Below are 20,767 nucleotides of genomic sequence, written 5' to 3' on the forward strand. Positions count from 1 at the left end.
AGGCCTCAGCGGCCCTGCCATTCAACTAACGCCCATTCACTCAAGCCAAGCTGGGACCCAACAGCCGACCGCCTGGCCTGATGAGCTGCCCAAAACACCATACTGTGCCCGCAGATCAAAATTCTTTGCTTCTCTCAGCAAGACACAGCACCTAGGAAACATCAATTAGTAAACTCTCAAAAACGCTTAAACATACGGACATAGGACCTATAAGCAGAAGACCTCCACCTACCCATACCCTGAATGGCCTGCGCTGAATACCCCATCGCCGCAGCTGTGGATGCCGCCCCAATCCTAAATGAATGGGTTCCAAACTTAACCCCAGCCAACCCCAATTTCGCCAGTGCCCGCTCAGTCACTGCCCAAAATTGGTAGCGTGTCAGAGGGGAACCATCCTCATGACAAAACAAAACCCCTGGGCCAGCCTTCCTAACCCACAAGTATCTACACAGGGCCCGAACTGGACACAATTCCTGGTCCACGCAGGACCCTAAAGTAACGGTCACACCCTTTTTCTTCTGATCCATCTTGGACTTTTTAATCAAAAGGGAGACCCCTGTTTCCACAAACTCCACATCCCCGACCATGAGAGCCCGGTCAGACCTATCAGCCTTGGACTGGACCACTAACTCACTAATGTGCAACGCCCCAAAAAAGGCTGTAAGAGTAGCTGCATGAAATAACCTAACCTCGAACCCTGAACTACACACCGAAGCCCAGGTGGATATAAGCCCTTTTAAAACCGAAGGTGATATGGGCTCCCTAGGATCCACCCGAGGGCCAACCTCGCGCGACCAACCCTCTAACATTTTCTTGACTCGAAAGTCCCCCATGGCCTCTGAGAACCCCCGAGCCTTGCTGTCAAAAGCTAACGCGGCCAGTTGGCCCCGAATGGACTTGACCGCCAGTCCACGCCGCTTTTGATACACGCAAAAGCGTATCAGATGCTCAACAGGTATGGGCCAAGCCTGCTGCAGGCCCTCATTCTCTCTAAACCCCAAGAACTGCCCCACCACTCTGTCGTAGCTGCGCCGCATGCTGGGAGCCACCGCAAGCATTATGGCCCTGAAGGCTTTGGCCTCCCAAGAAGCCATAAGTCCGAGGGCATCTGTGTTGGTACCTGGTCCGCTTCTGGAGCAAGCTGCCAAAACCACCCCATCTGTTGGTGAGACAAAGCATCTGCCACACCGTTGCTAATGCCTGGAACATGTTTAGCTTTAAACCAAATGTTCCTCTGTAGGCACAGCAACATAAAGGCACAGACCAACCTCATAACCCATTCAGATTTAGAGGTTAAAGAGTTGACAACCTGCACCACTGCCATGTTGTCACACCAAAAGTGTGACAACATGTCACTCCAAAAGTGTGACAACACACCAAAAGTGTGACAACATGGTTGGCCAACTCTTCCCCCCAGAGGCGCACTGCCACTAGAATGGGAAAAAACTCTAGAAAGGTCAAGTCTTTATCCAGCCCCATGGCATGCCAATCTGGGGGCCATGGCTCGGCACACCAGTGCCTACGGAAATACACCCCAAAACCCATAGATCCAGATGCATCTGACACGTCCTGAAGGTCATCCTCCAAAAGCAGGTCCTCCCTCCAAAATGTAACCCCATTATAGCCCTCCAGGAAGTCAGACCATACGTCCAAATCCTCCTACATCCCTTTAGAAATCCTAAGGCAATGATGCGGAGCCCGCAGGGCCGACATGGCATTGCACAGCAGCCACAGGAAGGCCCTACCTGGAGCCACCGCCTTGTACGCAAAGTTCAGGTGGCCCACGAGCTGCTGGAGCTCTACCAGGGACACCTTCCGCTTTGCCCTAAAGTCATGGAGCCGAAACTTGAGGTCCGAAACCTTGTCCGGGGGAAGACGGAAACACTGCTGCAGAGTTTCTATCTCAATACCCAAAAATGTTAATACTGGAGAGGGACCTTCCGTTTTCTCACTCGCCAAAGGAACACCCAGCTCCTCAGCCAGTTGTGTGAAAATGCTCGACAACCGGGCACACTGCCCAGACCCAGCCTCCCCAGCGAACATAAAGTCATCTAAATAATGACAGAAATTGCGGCTACATGCCCTGTGTTGTAATTCCCACTCCAAAAAGGAGCTGAAACACTCAAATGTTGCACATGAAATGGAACAACCCATAGGCAGGGCACGATCCATATAATATTTTCCCTCAAAATAAAATCCAAGCAACTCAAAATCATCTGGGTGCACCGAGAGGAGGCAAAAGGCCAACTTAATGTCGCATTTCGCCAACTCCGCCCCCAAGCCACAGCGGCATATCACCTTGACCGCCTGATCAAAAGATGTGTAACGAACTGAGCACAAGTGCTCAGGAATAGCATCGTTCACAGACTCACCCCTGGGGAAAGAGAGGTGATGAATCAGGCGGAACTTGCCAGCCGCCTTCTTAGGCACCACGCCTAATGGGGAAACCCTCAAATTGGGAACTGGGGGGGGGGTGTCAAAGGGGCCCAGCACCCGGCCCTCAGTGCACTCCTTAACTATCTTACTTCTCACTACATCCTCCATACCCACCATTGAACGTAAGTTAGAACACATATAAGAAGAACGTACTCCCCGAACCGGAATTGTAAAACCAACAGAAAAACCTTGCAACAAAACGATGCATCCGGTTTACGTGGGTAAGCCAGCAAAAGCCTCCTAAGGACCTTCAGCTTTATTGGGCTGGGTCCCTTTACCAGGAGGCTGCTGCTTACCGGCTCCACCGGCTCCAAATCCCCTGCCAGCACCCCCCTGCCTTGCCTTAGGGCAGGAGTTGTAGGGGTGGAAGCCAGCACAAGAGGGGCACTCATGCTTGAACCTGCAAGGCTTTCGGGAACATGCTCCCTTAAAGACAAATTCCCAACATAACAGCCGGGGTTGAACCGGCTGCCCTGCTGCTGAGCGGGTATTGGACAATGTCACAGACGCTGACCGCTGCACTACATGCCCGCTATCGGAATGATCCCCCAGGTTAGGCTTAGACGGTGACATCACCGACAGCCACAGCTGCTGGTGAATCTTATCCCAAGGTATGCTGGGGTTAAGGGCAGCCCTCATCCTGAACTCCTCATCATACTGCATCCACGCAGCACCTGAGAAGCCAGTGTAATCCTTATATATAATATCCAAATATTGGAAGAGAGCCGCTGCCCTGTGCAGCTGAGCCCTCACTAACTCCCCAGCGTAAATCAAAAAACCCGGGAGCCAATTATGCCAATTCCTATCCACACGCCTCTTCTTAAGCCTCTCCTTATCCCGATCGTCTAAGTCATCTTTGTCCTTCTTTTCCAACTCCTGGAAAAGAAGGGAAAAGATGTCAACATACTGTCCCTTAACTATCTTGTCACGTGTTGCCTGGGTTAAATGATCGCCCAGTGGCAGAGCCGTGTCTCCAAAGGGGAGAGCATTAAAGGGGACATTGTCATACGCCAATGGGGCATAAGGATAAAAACCCCAAGGACCCCCTTGGAACCCTGGCCATAACCCAGCCTGAGGCTGTCCCCAAGCAACATCCATACCTCCCCAAGCAGACTGCAACGAGGCATTCTGCTAAGTACCCGCTACTCCTGACCCTGGCCCTGCCCATGGGCATTGGGTACCAGACGCCCACGGCACAGGCAACTGTGGGTAGGCTACGGATGACCTTTGATTCCCAAATGCCTCCGTGCGCCCCCAAGGCCCCCAAGGCCAAGGGTAAGTGTTGTGTGGTGTGACATCTTTACCAGTACCTTCCATGGGCTCCACCGCCAAAGCAACCAGCGCAGGGTCCACCACCACTTCCTGCTCAAGATCCACCACCTGCTGTGCCGCACCATCACTCTGGCCCGCTGGCCTGCTGGTTCCACTGGACTCACACGCAGCCGTTCCTGTAGTACCTTCTAAGGCAGAAATTTGTCTTAGAATTTCTCTATTGACAGCGTCCCTAGCTGCCCCTCTCACAGGCCTGGAGCGATCCCCACCAGCCACCACCCCAGCAGAGACCCCTTTACCCTGCCGTAAGGCCACCAGCCTCCTCAAGATCTCCTGCTGGCAAACCATTTAAAACCATAAAATCAGCACTGAATATCTACATTGAAGAACCAAGTAAATCATAGGCACAATCCATGCTGCTTCCACAATTCTTTTTTTTAATCCAGTATATCATCTTTGAATGACATCAGGAATAGGTGGTTTCTTAGTGAAAGCAGTTGTGACCATTTGCAAAATGCCTTTGAAAATGTTCTTGGGCAGAGGTCAGAAAATGTACTATTATGCTGACCTCAGGAAAAATGAAATGGCAATAGGTCTATAATCAAATGTAATTATATATATGCAACTGATCATGAACTTTCATCTTCAGGTAAATAACCTTTTCTCAGTCAGGAAGGTGAAATTGGCACATTATCTCTTTACCTGCCTGTCTGTTTGCCTAATATACATTCTAATCTATAACTTAATGTAAGAAAGAGATCAGGTTCATAGAATCCATTTGCAAAATGAGAAGACACCAACTTTCCTCTTACATACAGGTATTTATTTTAACAAACTTCAGTGAGAAAGAGAGCAGTATGCTTAATCACCTTCAATCAATGTCAACGACATTACTAGTTAATGGGAGTTTATACTGCATAATATTATTTCCTTTGTGTGAACCATTTTCTGACATGTTACATTTAGTTAAATGACTTATCATAGTGTTTTTTACATAAGGACAAGAAAAGGAAAAGTACATTAGTGAATTTGTACAAACTGTGATAGGGAATCAATTCGTTAATGTGATTATGGAAAGAATAAATTATAGCTTATGGAAAGTGCAAATCTTTCTCTGAGAGAGAAACTGGGCAAAGTAAATTCAGCATGCTGAATGCATCATATTTTGACCTTTTAACTTTACTAGCTGCTTTTGAATAGATTGTGGACCTTTCCACACAGGGATTTTTGTCAGTTCTGGACCATACTGATTGAGCGTTTCCCCTAATTTCCATGTGCATTTTTGTGCTTTCAATTTTTACTTTGGTCCCCCCCCCCACTCCCTGGGTTCTTTCGGCTTCTTTTGAAACCACTTTTACCCCAATCTTTTCTGAGAAATTGATTTTTGAGTCACCTTTTCCCTTGTGCATACTGTTTTGTTATCCCATCTACCCCACCCACCGCCAACCCACTTTCAATGACTGGTCTTTCCTTATCATCATCTGTGTCTTCTGCTTTTCTCCTCTTCCTTCTCTTGTTCTACAGTTTTCTATTACTTCCTGTTTTGTGTGGGGAGCAAATGGTGGTTTTCAACTACTAAGCAGAGACTAGCCACCAGAGATTTCTCATACATGAACATTTATACTTATCATAGAATCTCCATCATGGTGATTCTCATACATGAGCATTCCTCTTTCTTGTTTTTCAAATGAACCCCTAAGTGGCATGTTTGGGAGGTTTCACAATGGGGTTCAGTTTTATCTGGTCAAGCTCTTGGATAAATTCCAATATGATTATTTGGGTTGCTTACCTTTTAGCTTGCCATTTTTCCTTTTCTCTATGTCCCCATCCCCCCCCCCAAATTTACCTTTCCCCGCATTTGCCTCCTTGCTTCAATTTGAAAAGCCGAATGAAATTTCCAGGAGGTTAGCAGCTTTTATGATTCACTTATTTGCTTCTCTCCCTTTGCACTTCCCTTATTTCATCTTCCTATTTTTAAATTATTTCTTTGGAACTGTGGCAAATCCTTGAGTGTGGGATGAACTTTGAACAGCCATAGAAAGGAGTGTCTGTGTAGGAAGCAGCAAAGGAGTTATACATGATGATCCATGGACAGCATGGGGAAGGGACAGTTTGGAAATCTTATCTCACCCTTCCAATTTCCCTTTCCAGGAGTTTATGAACACTCTGAGAATTGACCAAATTAATTCCGCTCTTCCATTTTTATCTCAGTTGTCACTCGGCAGCATTCAGCATTCCATGATTCCTGAAGCACATTCAGCCTTTATCAGGTCATGTTTTTTGCCTTTGTTTAATTAACAAATTCACCTACTTCTGCATATCTAGGGAGACCACTGTTTAGTACAGGCCTTGTCTGTAGGCAGCCTGATTTTGCTGCTTTCATCATCTGCACAGGGGCCACCCAGTTTAGATACAGTGACATGAGTCCAATTGTTAAAGTTTCTATCCTGTGACGCCGAGTATGTCACCATTTGTATTATTAGCTACCCAAGTAAATAAGGGCAGATCTGGAAATCCAAGGACCCCTTTTAAAAGCAGAGTGAATGTGCTATTATACACAAAACCTGCTTCAGAGGAAGCCAGGTACCAGAGAGTTAAAACACTTGCTCATTGGCTTTCTCGGCTCCTATTTTAATTTGCTCTTGCTCTCTCTCTTTTTAGACAGCTCTGTGAAGGCAGCCTGGTTCGCTGCCTCACCATACTAATGAGACTCATCCATCTGCCTCTGTCATTGCCGGCCTCTCCTTTCTGCTGAAAGTCAGAGATGAACGCTCAGGACAGGTCCTTTCTAGGCTGCAGTACTTAATCATTTCTAAACACGCTAGATGGCCTCAGGCAGTGAAGGCAACAGGCATTTAACCCAGGCTTGGCAGCTATGGCTTCTGCACATTCTGGCTGTAAACCTTGATAATGAAAAGTAGCTGTGCTTTTACTCTCCACTTAACCAGATGCTCTTTGCTTCTTGGGGCAAGAGGTTAAATAGATATAAGAACCCAGTGCTAGTTCGGAGGCCTTTTATTTGAAGTCCTTTTAAAAGCATCGAGGGGAACATGCTGCTCTTTTGAGCTGTATCTCTTGGGACCTCATATTTAGGCATCTGTCCACTAACTCCTGGAATATTATATCAGCACCTCATCCAAAACATTTTCCCCTCCCCACACACACCAATAACATGAACCATATTTTTCCACATAACAATTTGATGTGCCATTTTTTGCAGTAAAACTGAACAGGACATTATTAGTATTATTAACAACAACACTGGTTTATAACAATAAAAAATCATTGTGGTTTGAGCCTCTGATTTATTTTTCCACTCCATCTACCACTCCATATGTCTCCAGAATCTGCCTTTTTTCCCAGAGCTCATGTTGGTATAAAGCAATTGTCTGGGATGTGTAAGAATTAAGTATCCCATCATTCAGACTAGACATGCAATTAGAAGAGTTCCACTAATTTCCACTGCTGAGACCCTGTCACTTTAATTTATCCTTACTTTACAGCATTTAGGTCTTCTCTGGTTTGAGGCCAAAGGGTTTTCATATAGTTTCAGGCAATGGGAGGGGGGTGCTACAAAGTCTACAGGGAAGATAAGTGGTTAATCTATGTGTGGCTGATTTTAAGAATGCATTGTAAGGAGTGCAATGTGGAACTGTTCATTAAATGAAACAAAAATTGCTGTGAAAAATAAACAGCTTTAAAAGCCTAGGCTACAATCCATTCATTTCTCGTATTTATACCCCAGCCTTCTTCCAAAGAGCACAGGGTGTCATAAATAGATGATCCCATTTTTGTCTCACAACAATCATTCTGAGAGGCAGGCTAGGCTGGGAAAAATGACTGGGTCTAGTTAATCATCAAGTTCAACTTGAGTTTTGAACCCAGGCCCAACCTTCTAACCACGGGTCATTTACACTAAGAGGCATGTGTTTGCAAATAAAAAGCATACAAAAGAAATGTGGGGCTGAAGAAAGGAGAGGTTTGTGAAACTCTGAAGGGATATTTACTGTGTATTGTTTTTGTCTTTTAGTTCAATGATATTTACCCAATTGTCATCAGTGTCTTCATGGGAGCCGCAACTTTAGACATTTTCTGCCTTAGGCAAATCCTTCAGTACTACTACTGCATCATCTTCAGCTACCATCCCCATATCTTCTGTATACTGGTGATGGTTGTCACTGCTTTTCCAACTGCTTGCTTGCCCACCACTGTGTTTTACTATCATTACATATGTGTACAAGTTCACTGATAGAAATATAGTAGTGCATTTACATTAGAAATAGAAACAAACAGTGGCAGCAATTACCTTCTAACTCTACTTCTGTTACCCATCTCTGACTACAATCAACAGATAACCAAAGGTCAGACCAGATGTGACATGAGCGAGTCAGGATTAGCAGTATTTGAATCCAGCGCTAATTTAGAGACCAACAAGATTTTCAAGGTATAAGCTTTCAAGAGTCAAAGCTCCCTTCTTCAGTATCTGAATAATCTTGTTGGTCTGCAAGGTGCTACTGGGCTTAAATCCTGCTGTTATACCGCAGATCAATGTGGTTACCTACCTGAAACTAAAATCTCCAGTGTATTTTTTTTTAAAAAGACCTAAAAATCCCTTGAGCTCATGCCAAGTGGATATGCAATGCTTTTTCCCTACACTCAGTTTCCTGATCTAAACCTTATTCCCTGAAACTTATGAAGAGAAACAACAGTATTTTGGGTTGTATAGCTCACTGTTAAGACAATATATATACAAATTGATCCTAGGAGTATCTACAGTATAAAATAATGCTTCAAGCTAAAATCTTATACCAGGAAAAGCTCATGTCTCCATGACAGAGCATATGCTTTGTATGTTATAGGGCAAATTGTTGGCATCTCCAGTTAAAGCACAATGAGGAAAAAGACCTCTGCTGATATCTTGGAGAACTGCTGAGCTGGATGGACCAATGCTTCAATTTATAATATGGATCAATATACTGATCTTATTAACATGATGAATAAAAGTAAAACTAGTTGGATACACTTTTCAAATGTTGGATTTATATTTATGCATCTATCTTTCCTTGCTCATCATCCCAGAGGCTGTGCCTAAGGCACTGGTCTTCATGAAACTATAGATGAAACGATCTCTTTTTATGGAAATCTCGTTAGCAGCCCATCAAATTCATATGCTTCAGTAAGAGATACAACTGAAAGTTTGCATCACAACAGTTACAGAAGAATTTCATGCAATGAAATCAGTGCAGAGTGATCACGCTCCATTGATTTGCCTTTAGAAACCTGTCTGGCCTTCTCTGGATACCACTTTTTTTAGCAAGGCAATGATGACACCTTTACCTCAGTATACAAAATGAGGGAACATAGATGATTCTCCCTATCTCCCCCTTAACCCCTCAAATATTGAGCACACACTGAAATATATTCAATGCTTTTCCTTCAGTACCTCCAAAATAGCTGCAAAGTTAAATCACTCATTCTTCTCCACCTTTTAACATCACTGACTTGAAAAAGGGGGGAAGAAAATCTTTGTGGTAACCAATTCTTAGTTTGCAAAGGATAATTGTTGCTTGTTCTGGTTTTAAATGGAACAAGCTTCATATCAGTTGTCAATTTTTGAAAAGCAAATCGTTGTTTTGAGGTGAGCTCAGGGTCCACTGTAAAATCTAGCCCACTTCTACAATAACTGCTATTATTTACAATAGATGGAGAAAAAAAGAGGACAACTTCAGATGCTAATCAGCAATAATAGCAGAAGATTTTTTTTCAAGAATAGATTCTCCTATTTTTATTATTAGTATGTCTGAGATAAAAGAAATCAAGGAGAATGAATTTTATCAGGTAACCTACATATCAGCAGGGCTGTTTCTATAGTAAGTGCTTCTTCAGGTATTCTGCAAAACCCACAACTCACAGCTCTTTCAAATCAGTGGCATAATTAATACCAAAGAAAAATGTTAGCGAAAGAAAAATTTGACTAGCTGTGGGGGGAAAATGCATATCCCAAAATGCTGTCAAAAAGAATATGATGTTTCAGCAAGTACACCTGGGGTTCAGAAATGTTTAGAGGTTTGAGAAATATTATTATAGCAGCAGAAGCATTTCTACACATCATAATGTTAAATAATCTGAACAGTCTGAAGGATAACAAAAGGCACAAGTTTAGAAGACTGTAGCATGGGAAATGATGGAAACTAGGCTAGTGGCACATCTCTGTTAGGGCTGCCGGTTCTGGCATGAAACCAAACTAAGCAGACTTGAACCCAAACCATATGGAAGCAGTTATTCTAGATACTTCATAAATGGAAATGCTGAAAGAACTGTGAACTGATCCTTTTTCCTGCTAAAGAGCAGCTGGGGGAGGATCCATTTCAGGTTGAGCTTCAGCATGGCGCTTAACTTTCTCTCTGCTTCATTTCCCCAACTTCAAATGGTATTTGTCCTGCTGGGGAAACTACATAGGTTGCCTATACATTACTTGTATGTTTTCTCTAATGGGGCAAATAGCAACTCTAGGACATCCTTTGAGTTTAGAGAAAGTAGTTCTGAGGAAAAGAATTCCACCAGCCTCCCCTTAAACCATAGACATGAACTGAATGGGAGGGTCTCACAAAATTATCATTCAGTGATAAAAATTGAATTGGGATTCTGTTCACAAGTCTTTGAACATCTTATCTGGGCTGACCCTCAAGCTTTAGGCAAAATGACTAGTATTTATAAGACAGTGTATGGAGGTTGTCTGTTTTGCAACTCTTGTGATTTTACCTTACAATTTACCTTCCTTCCAGCCTCTTAAAGAACAGCACAGGCAACACTCCCATTTCTCCCTACAATGTCAGCTTTGCACTTTAGTTAAGGAGCTGTTGATACATTCATACATCATATCCTTGCACACCAGATCTAAAGCCCAGTCAAAGGAAAGGGGGAATGGTTTCCCATTTTCATTTAAAATTTGTTTACTAATAATTGCTCTTGCAGCCTGCAAAGATTCTCTACCCTGACAAAGAACCTGTACTAGAGGCTCCAGCTAGAACCAAGGAAGAAGAAACCTTTGCCATTGTAAATGGTCTAGAAACCATTGTCCAAAATGCAGCAGCCAGGCTGTTGCCTGGGGAAGGATACAGGGATTGTATTACCCCAGTGCTGAAAGATCTGTTAGCAGAACAGCCCCACTGACCCTTGGGCCCTGCTTCATTTCAGCCATCTGAAGAAGAGAGCTTGAAAAGAAAAGAGGAGGAAAGTGGAAGGAGTACTGGAAGAGGCACCTGCTTTTTTTAAAAAAATGAAAACTGCAATCCCATAATGTATTTCCGAACATTTGTTATACCCTTCCTCCTTTTTTTAATGCCTCACAACAGTGCTTTCTCCTGAGGACAGCCCTCTTTTTAACATAAGGATTTTGTGCCTTTGGCATATAAAGTGCTGATACTGTTTATAACAATGTCATTTCTTGTATAAAATCAATAAGGCTGGCCAGGGAGTCAGGTGCAGAGGAAGACAGGCATTTACTCTGAAGCTCTAGTGAGGGCCCTCTGCCCTGTCTTTCCTAGATGGCACCCTGATAGCAAAGTCTGAGAATTAATTGCTTTTGAAAGGCCAGTACAGTACAATCTTGGTGGCCTGTATACCAACTCCAAAAGACAAAGGGGTCTCATTTTGTACTTAAGAGCTCTGTACATGCCTAAATAGAGTTACTAGTTGCCTAATGAATGCTAGCTGCAGTACTCCCTGTGGTCAGTGGGGCTGTTGTTTAATGAATTGCTTAATATGCTTGATTACTGCTACAATGTAAAATGAGGGAAACAGCCAGGGAGATTTGAAAGTCTCACTAGAGAATATGATGAAAATGAATAGGATCAATAAGAACTTTTTTTTTTGCTCCATTCTGAACAAACGCATCATAGGCGGTCTCACTGGAGCTAATGTAATTCCTAGGTCTTGCTCTTTTCTTTTTTTAAATAATTCTCAAATCTCTCACTCTTTTGACATTGGATTCTAGGGCTGGTTTCCTAGAGTTATAAATGTTCCCCTGACTCCAGTCTTGGTTACTCACATGGACAGATAAATTAATTAGGAAAACTTTTATGTGAATTACTTTATGCCCTTGGCTTTCATATGTTTTTGAGGAGCAGCAGCTAATTAAAGATATGATTCATAATTACTGGTCGATAGAGGAGTTGAGTAATGGAATCAGGAACTGCTCCAAAAAATTATCCATCATATCATTGTTAATTGTCACATAACATACACAGATGTAGAAATTCAAACTTTTTTGTTTTTTTAAACCACTTTTGAAAAAAATCAAAAAGTTTGGGTCTGTGTATGCTTTGGTTTAGGATAGGAACTGTGAGACTACAGTTGGGTTAGGATTATTCAGCAGTGACTTTTCAAAACTCTCAACTGCTAATGTATGTTTTGTTGGGTATTGTTTGTAAATCACCAAAAATATATATCTTAAATAATAGGCTGGTTCTGACTTGCACAACTTGATAATTCAGCACTTGATAAGTGGTAGCCAAATATTTGAACTGAGTCTATACAAATATTGTATCTGAGGAAATTCTTTTATGTTATCTCTGTGATGTTAAAAGATCTGTTCATGGTCCATTCAAGCATGCAAACAATCACTTTATGTCATAAACATCATACAATGAACTTGCATGTGCAGCCCAAATGGGTTTGAAATATAGGACAGAGTTCCACTTTTCCTCAGGAAATGCCAATATTTCTCAAGTTAACATGAAAGAAGGTAAGGACCCATCTTTAAGAGGGGTGTGAATCTAAACTTTTGTGTACCCACTCACTCTCCCTGGCAAAGGCCCCCTCAACACATACACTCATATTTGACATTTTCTCCTCAACTGGCTATACTTTCAATTTCAGAACCTGGCTGGGGAAATAAACAGTTTGAAAATGGGGGTGACATTGCAGGTAAGAATAAGATGATAGTGGATGGGCTTTATTCCCCTCATGCCTGCCAATTATATTCCACAAATATTTCCCCACTACCATTGTTTTGGCATTATGAGATAATGGTAGAATTAGGAACACCAGTGTTATGGTTCAAGTGTATCAGGGAATTTGTGAAGATGAAGAATTAAATCTTGGATTGCAGTGTGAGTAGAGATGAATTGATAAATGTTAACCTTCTCCCTCCTACTGCAGTCATCTACGCCTCCCAAGATTGAGCCCCATGGGACAGTGGACATCCCAAAAACATCATGAGGTTTGTTATTGGGGCTATATGAATAAGAAGATCAGCAAAAATCACCTTCCTCCTCTTCCACGAGTAAAAAAAAAATCTGCAATGAGTGAAAATGAAGTTTAGGATCCAGGCCTAAATTGTTAATATTAAAGGGCTGGTACAGATTAACGTTGGATGCATCATGGCCATTTGGAAGGCAAGTGCCCTCTAGCTGATAAGCAGCCAATATTTAATGCATGCTGAGCATAAAACCACACATGAACAGAAACTCACACTTAGGAGTAAATGCATGCATGCAAGAAATCCATTGCTGTATGGGGCAGCCATTTCACAAACAACTGTCCACAATTCATTTACTTATTACCTTTGAAATCCTGGTCATTTCAAGGTACCTTACAAAACACACACACAATTTCATCAAAAGTAAAAGAATAAAAATAGTATTCAAATAAACACAAACCAGAGGTTATATGTATATACTGTACATATATCTTGCTCTTCCTCTGCTTTATTCTTAGATGTTCTCTAGTCAGTGCAGTTTTAAAACCGGGCCTGCTTTAGCAATATAACTATATCATATGCCTTCACAATATTTTTCTGGGCCTTCTATCACATCTTTCAATTCAGGTGCTATAAAAGAACACATCCTTGGCAGGAAACACCAATAACATTATGCCTAGACAAAAATGTTATCTGAATAAAGAAATAAAGTTAAAATGGGTGACATCACTGAAACCATGATTTATCACTGTTTAACATGAGGAGAATGTAGCATCCTAAGGAAGGCCAGAGTTTTTTTCCAAGTTGATACAAGAATTTGAGGCAAAGCTATAAAACCTAAAAGTCCCATCCTTATGCATTTAGCACGACGTAATCTTCCTCTTATAGCAACTCCTTTCCTGGCATACCCTAGCATAATTTATCATTTATATAGCACTTTCAAGTTGCGGAGGAGGAGGAGGAGGAAGGGGAGGGGTAGAGATTGGAGAGAAGAAAAAGGAAGGAAAGCCATTTCACTACAAGTACATTAACAGACTAAATAATATATATATGAAAAAATAGTCATATTATATAAATTTAAATTAATTGAATAAAATTATTTAGAACATCAGAGCAAACACACACACACACACACACACACACAAGGAGTACCAAAAGGTAACATTTAATCTCTGGCTCAATTCCCAGCAGCGTCATATCCAACCATTTCATTCATTCTAGATGCCTAAGAGAGAGAAACAAAGAATGGAGGAAGAAAGAATATAATAAAAAGTCATAATGAATTATGTTAACAATGATTTGACTTTCATCTGGTGTATATCTGTCTTTGCTATCCTATTAATATTCTTTGAACAGTCCTGAATTAAGTATATGTTGATGCCCATTGTTCAGGGTTTGGTTGTTTAAAAGTAAGGTTTTTTTCTAAGCTACAACTGTGCTGGCTGACCATTCCTTTGTTATATCCAAATGGAAGCTGATCTTTCTCAGTGGGTGGTAATTGTTAGTAGTAAAGCTCTTGGCAACACACTCTCCCAACTAAGACTGAAGCAGTGCACACTCTTGTATTTTTTCAAAGGATTTAATAATTAATTATACAATAGTTGCTGATGCACTTTTCTCATTTTGCACCCATAAAGTGTGACATGAGTTCTACTTAGTGACAGCAGCCAGCACTTATGCCTGTGACTGAAGTCTTTCCTCTTCATGTATTTTAACAGTGCTTGGAATAGGAGAGATGGAGAGAGGCCTTGGCTCAGTGGTAGAGCATCTGCTTGGCATACAGAAGGCCCCAGGTTCAGTCCCCAGGTTGCTTACAGTTGGTGGGCCCTGTGCACAGACAGATATGACCTCAAGGAATTGATAAACATCCTTCATACCCATATTTCAATCTAGCACACCGGGAAGAGCTGAGTAAGAGTGATGAAAATGGTTGCAGTTTGTTTAACATTCCTCCTTTCTCACAGAGACTCATGCTGAATTACGCAGTATGAGACAACATGATCAACAGTTGTGACATTGCTTTACACATGACAACGAAGTACGAAATTGCATTTCAAAAACAAGCATAAATCCAGTATAGACCTGAAACAATACTGAAGCAAAACATAAGCAATTTGACCAAATATATTAAACTACTTAGAGGCTACCCAGCAGGAACATACCTACCTCAACAGACACACTCAGTTAATATAGTCTACGTTCCCTTATTCCAAGGCTTCTCTCTGAGCCTTACCTCACAGTACACCCCCTCTATCCTTATAAAAAAGCCATCCAGAATAATTCAGTTTGGCATACTTTGCAGAAAGGCAGGAGAGTGGGAGTTTTCCTGATGTCCTCAGGCAGGCCATTCTATAAGGTAGGAGCCACCACACAGAATGTGTGTATATGGGCAGCTGTTGATTTTGCCTATGAACAGGGTGGTACCTGCAGAAGGCCTTGTTCAGATGAGTGAAGCTGCCATGGCAGAACATAAGGGGAGAGGTAATCTCACAGCTATGAGGGGCAAAGACCCTCATAGCTTGAAAAGCTTGAATGCCTGGTAACTGATGGGAAGCCAATAAAGTAACTGCAGAATGGATGTAATATGCATGCTCCACCTAGCTCCTTTTAGTAATAGAACAGAGCATTCTGCACCTACTGGAGTCTCCAAGTTGACTTTGAGGGAAGACCTTTGTAGAGAGTATTACAGTAGTCTAGTCTTGATGTTGCCATGGTGTGAATCCAGATGGCTAGATCGGCCATGTCAAGGTAGGGGGTCATCTTCCAGGCTAGTCTGAGTTGTGAGAAGGCCTTTTTTGCAGCTGTATTTATATGCTTCTCTAGCAGCCGTGCTGGGACCAGTATAATGCCCAGACTTTTAATTGAGACTGCAAGGGTCAACCAAACCTCAATAAAAGTGGGGAACATGAAGTTCTTCAAGATCACCACCTTCCCAAACAGCACCAAATCCATTTTGTTTGGGTTAAGTTTTAATTTATTTGCTTTCATCCATTTGACCATAGCTGTGAAGCAGCAGCTTAAGATCTCTACTGCATCACTAGGAGAAATTGTATAGCAAGATACAGAGCTGGGTAATATTTGCATATCGATGACAGCAAATTCCATAGCTCCAAATTATTTCCCCTAAAGGTTGAATAACATGGGGGATAAAATTGCGCCTTGTAGAACCCCACAAGTTCTGCTCCCTGAGTGTCAACTCAAAAGGTAGCCAAGGTTGCTTCTAACTGCCCTGGCTGATGACCTTCACAGGCAGAATGACAGGGGGAATGCATCTTTGTTGATTGTCCTGGATCTTTCAGAGGCTTTTGATACCATTGGCTAAGGTATCCTTCAGGTGAGGCTGGCTGGGACTGGGAGTAGAGGGCACCAAGCTTTGGTGGTTCCGCTCTTACTTGACCAACTATTTCCAGAAGCTGGTGTTGCTTGGCCCTGTGACATTTATTTTAAGGAATCCCACAGGGATCCATCTTGTGCTCCATGCTATTTAACATCTACATACAATCACTGGGAGAGGTTATCCAAGGATTTGGAGTCATGTGTCACCAAGGCCGATTCCAGACGGCCCCCCGCCTCGCGAAACGTCGCGCGTTGTCGCGCAGAAAACGCGAAATATCGCGTTTTCTCGGGCGAGTTTTCCACGATTTCGCGCAAAACTCACGCGAGAAAACGCGATATTTCGCGTTTTCTGCACGACAATGCGCGACGATGCGCGACATTTCGCGAGGCGGGGGGCCGTCTGGAATCGGCCCAATAGGCAGATGATACCCAGCTCTGTTTCTCCTTAACAGCAAAGCCAGGTAGAGCTGTGGTCCAGAATAGGCTCCTGGAGAAGGTACTGGGATAGATGAGGGGCAATACATTGAAGCTGTTAGGACAAGGCAGAGTCAACTTACCCTGGAGGGTACACTCCCTCTGAAGAAGCAGGTTTGTAGTTGGAAGGTCTGCTGGATTCTGACCTACAACTGGAAGCACAGGTCTCCTCCATGGCAAGTAAAACACTTTTTATCAACTTGTGCTAGTCTGCCATCTGCAGCTGTTCCTTGGGAAGCATGCTCTGATTGTATCCAAGTCAGATTACTGTAATGTGTTCTATGTGGGGCTGTGTTTGAAAACGGTTTGGAAACTTCAATTGGTCTAAAATGTAGTAGCCAGGTTATTGTAAGGTGTTGGTTACAAGAATTGTATCACCCCTGTGCTGAAAGATTCTGCACTGGCCACCCATCAGTTTCTGGGCACAATTCTAAGTGTTGGTTCTTCATTAATGTCCTAACAGTGTGGGGCCAGGATACCTGAAGAATCCTCTCCTCTCATACCATCCAGCCCATCTGTAAGATCTGCCTCTCAAGCCCTGCTGTTTGTGATACTGCCTTCAGAGGTGAGGAGGGTGGCAATTAGAGGCATTTTCTGATTCTTCCTTTGGAATACCCTTTCCCTTGAGGCTAGTCTGGTGCCTACTTTGTTCTGTAGGCTCCAAAACAAAACACATCTTTTTAATTGGAAGTGGTTATCATCAGCTTTTAATGGTCTATTTCTGTTTAACTGAAAATTCTTATGCTATTTATGTCAAATGGCTTATGTCAAATGGCTTGTTTTAAATATTGTGGTGATTTTAATTGTAAGCTGCCTTGAGCTGAACTCTGAAGAGGTGGCTTAAGAATATAAACAAACAAACAAATAAGGGAACTTATGGAGATCTAGAATTCAGAAATGGAGCATTTTGGGGAAACATTTGGTTTGCTGTACTCAATTCTGATTAATGACAGTGGCATAAAATGTTCAGGTCTGTGTATGCAACTCATGTTAAGCCAACAGTGAAAGGCACAGTATATTGTATTGAGTCTCATTACAGTAACCCAATATATTGAAGTATTTTGATTTAGGAAACCTTAGCCCTGTTAACAGAGAGGTTGTGTGACTCCAGTCATAAGGGAACTTCCTATGACCTGACCTATTATGACATGCAGCTGTAAATATTTATGAATGAGTGAAAACTGTCATTTTTGCCTTCAAAATGTTCAAGCTCAAAATCTCATGGAGGAAACTTTCAACCAGACAAGATGTTTGTCATTTCTTGGTTTTCAGCTAATTATACCCTTTCAAAGAGAAGGCGTTATTTATTCTGCATGGGTGGGCTTTCCCTGCCATGGAATAAATACTATTTTCACAAAATTTGAAATAATACGATGCATGCCACCTACATGTCAAATATAATCGCAACATTAAACAAGATGTGCTTCTAGAGAACTTTGTATCATCATTATTTTGTCACCCTCCTAAAGTCAAAGACTACATATCTGATGTTGATACAGATTTCTAGTGATAACATAATGGGCTTCATATATTGTAAAACTTTCATTCTCAGCATCTGTAACTGTGCTGCATTAATGTTAAACATGACCAATGAAATCTTATACAGTTTTATGATGTGCATACTTTGCTATTAAGGATGTTGAGATCTGTAGAGTGCAGCATCAATGACATTTAGTACTTACAAGTCTTGGTGGGAATGCTCCAAGAGTCTAACAACACAGCCACATGTTCACATGACAGTTGCCATCTCCCATAGTACACCGTTGCACCACAAGTGAATTTCCAGCTGGTAGAAGCAACGAGCTCTTCACAGCTTGGGCGTGAATCCTGATCAAGCCACAGCTTGCATTGCTTCCTTTTGCAACAACACATTGCTGTTTATTATAACACAGTTCACACAGAATGAACAAACCTGTTTCTACTCTATAGCCCCCAAATGTCCCTTTTCCAGCTAGATAAGAGAAGGAAAATAGAAGAGTTTATCATCTTTGTATGCCTTCTTTCCATCATGGAACACAAAGTGTTAAACATACAGGAACTGAGGTATCTCCTCTTCTGGACAGGGTTTCCTCTAAATGAGCAAGTCCATAGCTTGGGGGTGCATCTGGAACTGGGGTTCCTGTTAGAGAACATGCGTTAGAGATAAGGCAGCATTAGAGGTAAGATCCTTTCCTGGTAGGAAAGATCTTGCCACTGTGCCGTAAGCCCTGGATCTAGATTACATTACTGCAGAGCACTCTTATGTGGGGTTGCACTTGATGACTGTCTGGAAGATACAGTTGGTACAGAATGCTGCTACCAGGACGCTGACTGGAATGGGTTTTAGAGATCATATCCCCCCAGTCTTCTTCCATCTTCACTGGCTGTCAGTTTGCTTCCAGGCCCAATTTAAGGTGTTGTTATGTGCCTTAGACTCAGCATACCTTAAGGATTACTTGCTCCCATGTGAACCTACCTGACTATGACCATCATCTTTGAAGGCCTTAATTCAGGTCCAATGGCCATTTGAGGGTAGATGGATGGCAACCCAAGAGTGGGCCATTTTTGTCATCGCACCAAAATTATGGAATTTCCTGCCCAGGGAGAGTCATTCCCTCCTCCCCCATCTTCTTCCATGAAGTGAAGATTTTTCTGTTTTGTTTGTGACCCTCACTGACCATTCTTCCCATCTATGTGTGAATGTGCATGTGAATGTGCTTGTGTTTTTGTTGTATTGTTTTTATTGTGTGCTCTCTCTCTCTTTCTATGTATATGTATATGTGCATGTGTACATGTATGTGTATATATGTATTTTTAAAACTGTTTTTATGTTTTAACTGTTCACCATCTCATCTTTTCTCCACAGAACTCCGACTGGCATACATGGTTGTCCCTCTTCCATTTTATGCCCACAACACCTGAATGAGGTAGGTTTCACTAACAAAGAATGACTGGTCCAAGGTCACCTGGTGAGTTTCATGTTGAGCAAGTGTTTCAGTCTGGGTTTCCTCTTGTCTGCTCTAACCACTACATTATGCTGGTTTTCCTAAGCCTGCTGACCATACTCTGGGACAGAACTGGAATGAGGGTTAACCTTCTCCTGCCAAACAAGTGATGCAGTGGGATTGCCTGTGCTGCATGCTTGGCTCCCAATTGCTATAATTCTCCATCCAGTAGGGATGGTCCCCTGAAAGATTAATGGAATGTTCTTGTTGCTTCTCACTTAAATGTTTTTAATATTTTGTTTCTGGGTCTCCTGCACTAGTATCATTCTTTTCATTTGTGTTTTCTATTTTCCCCCCACCACTCCCTCCTTGCTTACCTTGCCACTTGGACCATTCATTCCTATTGTGTTATCTACACTGACTCCCTGTTCAAATCGAAATCCATTATACATTCATCCTTTTACCACTTTCTCTTCTACTTTAATCAAGCAAACACATAAATAGTGCAAGAAAAGCTCAAATGTGCTGTATGCCTCATATATCAAAACACCTTTCTTAACCTCTTCTGCTGTTACTTATCTTCATCCTTTTCTTCTGGCTGCCTCTTATGCTTTTAAAACCCTACTACTCAAGATTAACCTTGTTTCTTTCTTACTTTTTCATAACTTCTAAAGACTTCAATATGGCATTGCAGTTGAAAAGCTTTTAATGCAGATGGGTTGAACAGCTGTGTGTATGCAGGCTTGGAGCAGCTCGAAGAGGCTGTAGTCTAACTTCTGTGATGGAAGAGTATACTTTTTAAATATTACTGTGATTAAAGCTTCTCACAACAGGAGACTGATGTCCCAGACAGGGCTTCTGGAGCTATACAATTGCCCCAGATTTGGGGGTAGTGGTTTGGGGTGTAAAAGTTTGTGGAGTAAAGGGAGCTCAGCAGCCATGTGATGCCATAGAGTCTACCATCCAAACCTGCTATTTTCTCCAGAGGAACTGATCTTTGTAGTCTGGAGATGTTGTTACTCCAGGAGAACTCTAGGCCCCATCTGTAGGTTGTTAACCCTACTGAAGAACCTTTCTAGTTTCCACATAAGCCTTCTGCTAGTACAAAGGCATCTTTGGATCT

Source organism: Eublepharis macularius, chromosome 1 (genome assembly GCF_028583425.1).
Source record: "Eublepharis macularius isolate TG4126 chromosome 1, MPM_Emac_v1.0, whole genome shotgun sequence".
NCBI lineage: Eukaryota > Metazoa > Chordata > Lepidosauria > Squamata > Eublepharidae > Eublepharis > Eublepharis macularius.